Genomic DNA, 6,316 nt, shown 5'->3' with positions numbered 1-6,316 from the left:
TCTTGCTGAGCACAGGCAAGATAAATGTAGAGCTGCTGGTCTCATTGGTTACTGAAAACAAAGAGCTTTATGACAAACACAACAGCGGCTACAAAAATCTCGATAAGATATTTCATCTTCTTCTGTGTGACAAGCGAGTGTGAGAAGCATAAAGTGCAACGCCACCTTGTGTACAAGGGAATTTCTGTTTTTTTTTAAGCACCATCTAATATCAGGGAGTGAATTTGTACGTTCACTCAGTTCATCGCCAGTGAAAATCGCTTGGGTATGAACGTCGAAAATGTCAGGAAAAATGCTGGCACTCCATCCAGGGTGTATCCTGCCTCGATGCCCGATGACGCCTGAGATAGGCACAGGCTCCCGGTGACCCGACAATAATCCGGATAAGCAGTAGAAAATGAATGAATGCATGTTACTTTATTAACGGGGACACATATTTAATTATTTACCTATATATTTTTGGCCTGGTAATATTATCTTAAAGTATTTGATTCTTGTATGGAACTTTGTTGGACTTGAGTTTTGTTATATCTGCCTCCATCTAATTTGGTTTGTTAAAAGGAATAAACCTTCTTCTCATCTTCTCATGTGTCCTGCTTGTTTTTGGCCTCGAACATCACACTTACCTCAAATCTCTACATCAGTGTGACACACCCTTGTTCAGAGAGGAAATGAGGCAGGCTTGGGGCAAATAAACAGATCTCTTTAAATTTATTTATGCTTTCTTCCCCAGGCAGAGATTTTCAGTGATTCTTGAATCATGGTCGCGCTCACAGGAGACACACCAACTAGTCGTGGCCTAATATTTAGAGAGTCTGACTCGTAATCCTAAGTTTGTGGGTTCGAGTCTCGGGCCGGCCACGACTGAGGTGCCCTTGAGCAAGGCACCGAACCCCCCCAACTGCTCTCCGGGCGCCGCAGCATAAATGGCTGCCCACTGCTCCGGGTGTGTGTTCACGGTGTGCGTGTGTTCACTGCTGTGTGTGTGCACTTTGGATGGGTTAAATGCAGAGAACCAATTCTGAGTATGGGTCACCTTACTTAGCCGTATGTCACTTTCACTTTCACTTCACTTAAGCACATACACATTAAAGTTCAGGTCTGCTCAGCTCAGCTCTAGCTGTGCTCTATTGTGTCCCTGTGCTCTCATATCTCATGCATATCTCTGTTGTCACTCACTAAATTAGAACTTTTGATAGTAAATCTCCTACAGGTGTGGTCACCTCCATAACACTCACTCTCCCAACTCCACCCTCCATTCACTTCCCTTTAACCATGCCCCCACCTCCACAGGTCTACAAGAGTAACTTCAAGAATTTTCAGAGTGTAGTTTAATGCAGATGACTTAACTGGTTTACTTTAATTTGTTGTCTGGAATTTCCAGAAAACAATTAATTTTTTCCTTTCTGTCTTTACCACTTTACCAACTGTCAATACATTTATAAAGCATAAATTGTTATAACATCAAAATGAATGCATGAAGAAATGCAAAATACATTGGTGATCTTTTTGTGTTATATCCTGCTGAAGTGCATGTTTTGACATCCTGGACATAAGAAACCACAGACTTCTGCTTCTTTTATTAGCTGCTACACCCTGTTACATGACAGCTCTAAACATGCAGCAGCTCAACTCATCCAACAGCTCGCTCACCGCACCTGTCTCTACTGAGAACCTGATTGCAAGTGGTGTGCTGGCAGTTTGCTTCTTACTGGGAGTCCCTGGTAATATTGCTGTAATGGTGCGTCTGTCTGGATGGCTGAAGAGAGGCAGTTTCACCCCGAGACTGATGCTAAGCCTGGCCATATCGGATCTACTCACTCTACTTTCTCTGCCGGTTTGGATTTGGGATCTTCTGCATGGCTGGGTGTTTGGCTTGGTCCTGTGTAAGCTTCTCTCTTACATGGTCTACTTAAGCCTCTACTGCAGTGTACTGTGTGTGGTGTTGATGAGCATGCAGCGATACATCCTGCATGCTGCATCCTGAGAAATGGAAGAAGCTTGGCAGAAAAGGAAAGAAGATCCTTTTGAGTGGGATGTGGATGTTAAGTGCAGTTTTATCAAGCTATGCTCTTGTACAGCGCAATCTAAGCTTGGACAGAGAAGGACGTCTTCAGTGCAGGCTAAGCTATCGGTACGATGGTGAAAGAGTGGCTACTTTAATCTGGGAGATGATAATATTTGTGGCTTCATTCACCTCAGTATCTTATTTCTACTTTCATCTGTACAGAGGAGTTAATAACTCAGCTTTCTTTAGCAGTAACTCATTGACAAAGCTGGTGACCAGAATTGTTGTGTGTTTCTTCATTTTTTGGATCCCATTTCACATCAAAAACACTCTGCTCATCATTGCGGTGTTGATTGGGAATGACAGTCTTTTAAGATCTGCAGAATCTGGAGACAATATCACTGCAGCTCTGACTTTCATTAACAGTTGTGTGAACCCCTTCCTGTATGCTTTTTCTGCTCGGGCTCTACGTCAAAACTCATCTGGAACAGACAATGATGAAGAGGTTTGAGAGAGGTTATGGATTTAACCTGAAAGCCAGTTATTGTACAAATATCCATTTAGACCTAAACCCACTTCTGCTTAATATTTTAGCCAGTTTGAATGAATTTTTTGTGTCTTTTATTAATTATATTGTTTGCAGATTAAAGAAAGGAAATATCTTTCTGTGCCATGTACTGTAACTGTAATACATGACACAAGCCCTTTCTCAGATGATTATGCTTAATATTGATGATCTGTAACAGCTTTATAAAAAGTGAATGGTCTATTCAATTCTGAGTTACTATTTATTCATACTTTTCCCAGTCTGCACTGTAAATTTATTTTAGACGGATGACTTTATCTCCCTTTAATAGACAGTGAGGCCTTTGTGGTTTTGATGCTAAAAAAACATTATTCTCCTTTTTTTAAGATGTGCTGTCTGTCTTTTTGACTAAAGCAGTTCTCGTAACCTAGAAATGCTTTTCCTTACACTGAAACCACAGTCATGCTTCCCTTTTTCAGTCAGCTTTTAAACTAAAAAAAAAGAAAGTCTTTGAGTACAGTATCACCAACCCATATCTGTTTGATTACATGAAACGTTGTGTATCTGTTATCCATGTGATCGTGTTCATTAACCTGTTAATCTCTAAATTGTATCAGACATAATCTTGCATTAGAGATAAGAGGGGTACATTTTAAATAAGCTGATCTATTAACATGGTGAAATTTAAAAATTAAAAAAACAAAAAAACAATTTGTATAAAATCAGGTCATGTTATTTGCCAATACAAATAATAAACAACTGAGCCAATTATGAGACAATCAAATCTAACTTTTGTCCTTATTTTATCCATTCGTTAATCTCCTGTTGTTCTTTTCTTCATTGTTTGTTTCCACCTTTCATTTTTTTCTTCATTTGACCTTTTCCCCTTTCTGGTTCTTCCTTCTTTAGTTTCTACTTTCTCCCTTAAACCATCCTACTGTACTTGCCTTAATTCTTTCCGTCGTTCCTTTCTTCCTTCCTGACTGTCTCACAGTTTGCTATTCAATTTATTGGCATCTCAAATGATGTTCTCTGTATTGTTCCTATATAAGAGCTGATGATGTTGTGTATCTTTTCTGACATATATAGAGTGCAGCTGGAAAATAATCAAACAATTTCCGCATAGTTTTTCATCACAGATTTAGGCTATTATCATCTGAGCCTATTAATCCTACATGACCTAAAGTCTATGTCGGAGGCAGGGTCCAATGTACCATGAGTGGACATGAGAGAGAGTTTTGTAAATGTAACTGTTGTTTATAGTATAAATTGATATTGCTGGTTTAATGTTACGTATATATGTATATTGACTGTACACTATAGAAGCAACAGATTGTGTATGAGTATGAGGGATGAGATGTAGTCACTGTCAGTGCTGAAGCTGACACATGTTCACGGTCAAATATCTCAGATGAGAAGAAATATCGCCAATGAATCACCAAGTAAAATCACTGAATGACTTCCAGTTAAGATGCAGCAAGACCTTACAGTCCACACTGCTGCTATTGCTGGAAAATGTCCCACAGCCTGTCATAGCCTGAGGGAGAGTGAATAACTGATTCTCTTAGGCCAACACATTCAGGGCCTCTGTGATGGCCTAAAAATTCACATATACAGTATAGTTTATATGCAGTCAAACACACAAATATTCTTATTCTTGAAGAGAATAGGCAAAAAAATATTTTTAGAAAATGATTCACTCACACTTTCACTCAAATACCTGGAATGTATTCACACTTCCTCTAATAAAATTCTGTGAAAATGATTCACAAATGGTTTCTAAATCACTGATTGGTTAAATGACGATTAAATAAGGGTGCAGATCTCATGCTATGGTCTTTACAGTCACCAGATTGCAACCTATTTGAACACCTATGGAAGACAGTCTTATTTTTTGCTGTAGGATATGAGACTGGTCTTGAGATGTTTACTGATATTTTTTGTCTCACGCATATTTGTATTATACATGGACTTGTTTAGGACTCAAGACAAAAAATTTAAGAGTCTTAGATGACCAGATGTAAGAATATAGTAGAGCGTTGTATGCTTTGTTAGTGCATTGTTCAAGATCTCTTTGTGAACCTTACCCTTAAATAATAGGAAGCGGAAAATTCTGTGTGCTGGGAACTTTGTGCTAAATATATTGTGCTGAAATAAAAGTTCATAGTGTTGAAAAATCATTATGAGACAAATCATTTTGGGCTGTAGGACCCAAATCTAGTCTTGAGATTTCTGATTAGACAATGATTTGTCTTAGACTGAATATAATCTTGGCCTTAAACAGAAATCTGTAAAATAAATGTTTGTTTTGGCTTTTCAGTTTGCATGCCTGAATGTTGTCTAATTGGTGCAATGAACAAATAAAATCAATTAGTTGAAGTAAAGGCTTGGCCTCAAAAGGGATCTATTGGTATTTAGTGTCTTGACTATGTCTCACAATCTTTTGTAATCAACATTGACTTCAAGACTCTTACCTTAGCTTGATCTGACTCAGTCCTGTTACCTGTTTTAGGGGCTTTTTACACCTGGTCACTTCATGCGTTTTCTGTGATGGGATAGCTATCCAATCATAAAAAGACCAGGTGTACTGTAAATGCCCCCCGAAACGGTTTCGAGACGAATATAAATCTGATCATTCAAACCCCTTCAGGAGGTGGTCTGGGACGCATTTCAGATGAAACTGGACAGGTTTAAATGAATGTGGTTGTTCAAGCCACATACGTCAGCACTATACTCCTCCTAAATGGAAGTACGTCACTCACAGGTGACTCACGAGTCATGCATCGCGCCAGAAACAAATATGTTTACCCACCAGTGCTGGCTCCGATCTTTCACCCAGGTGTCTCGTTGGGTCTTAAAATGCTCTGCTGCCGTCAGGAAAAATGCAGCAAACAGTAAATGCTGTTTTTTGTAGCAACCGCACACACCAAAGCATGTTCAAAGTTGTGTCAGGAGCTGGGGGCGGGGCTACTGTTAGCGTCTTTGTTAATGTACCATAAGTATACTAATGTTTAATACACTTTTACTTTAAAGCAATATGATCAGTTGTCAGCACACACGATAGTAGTTAGCTACATGCTAAGGCTAACGTTTTTCTGTGTTAATGATAAAATAATGGTATGTACTTTCTCGATTACAACCTCCACTTTTACAAAATACATGGAACTGCATGTACACGTTGGATTCGCCGTGTTTGGATGCCAATGTAGGTTCACAAAACCATGAGCATTAACAGTAAAGCAACATCCGCCATTGTTGATGTTGCCGCTGCACTACGTTGGCGGGAAACGTGACAGTATACAGTGACATATAGGCACAGGCTCCCCGTGACCCGACAATAGTCCGGATAAGCAGTAGAACATGAATGAATGCATGTTACTTTATTAACAGGGGACACTTATTTAATTATTTACCTATATATTTTTGGCCTGGTAATATTATTTTAAGTATTTGATTCTTGTATGGAACTTTGTTGGACTTGACTTTTGTTATATCTGCCTCCATCTAATTTGGTTTGTTAAAAGGAATAAACCTTCTTCTCATCTTCTCATGTGTCCTGCTTGTTTTTGGCCTCGAACATCACACACCTTAAATCCTCAGGTTTCTACATCAGTATGACACCATTGTTCAGAGAGGAAACAAGGCAGGCTTGGGACAAATAAACAGATCTCTTTAAATTTATTTTTGCTTTCTTCCCATGGGAGAGATTTTTAGTGATTCTTGAATCATGATCTCGTTCACAGGAGACACACCAACTTAAGCACATACACATTAAAGTTCAG

The 6,316-nt window shown here is 39.0% G+C and overlaps 1 pseudogene; it reads left to right on the top strand.

Moving 5' to 3' along the window:
- Positions 1–1,600: 1,600 nt before the first annotated feature.
- Positions 1,601–4,211, top strand: LOC113653255 (annotated as a pseudogene).
- Positions 4,212–6,316: the final 2,105 nt, after the last annotated feature.

This window comes from Tachysurus fulvidraco, chromosome 9 (genome assembly GCF_022655615.1).
Source record: "Tachysurus fulvidraco isolate hzauxx_2018 chromosome 9, HZAU_PFXX_2.0, whole genome shotgun sequence".
Classification (NCBI taxonomy): domain Eukaryota; kingdom Metazoa; phylum Chordata; class Actinopteri; order Siluriformes; family Bagridae; genus Tachysurus; species Tachysurus fulvidraco.
This window is presented reverse-complemented; position numbering and strand designations above follow the sequence as displayed.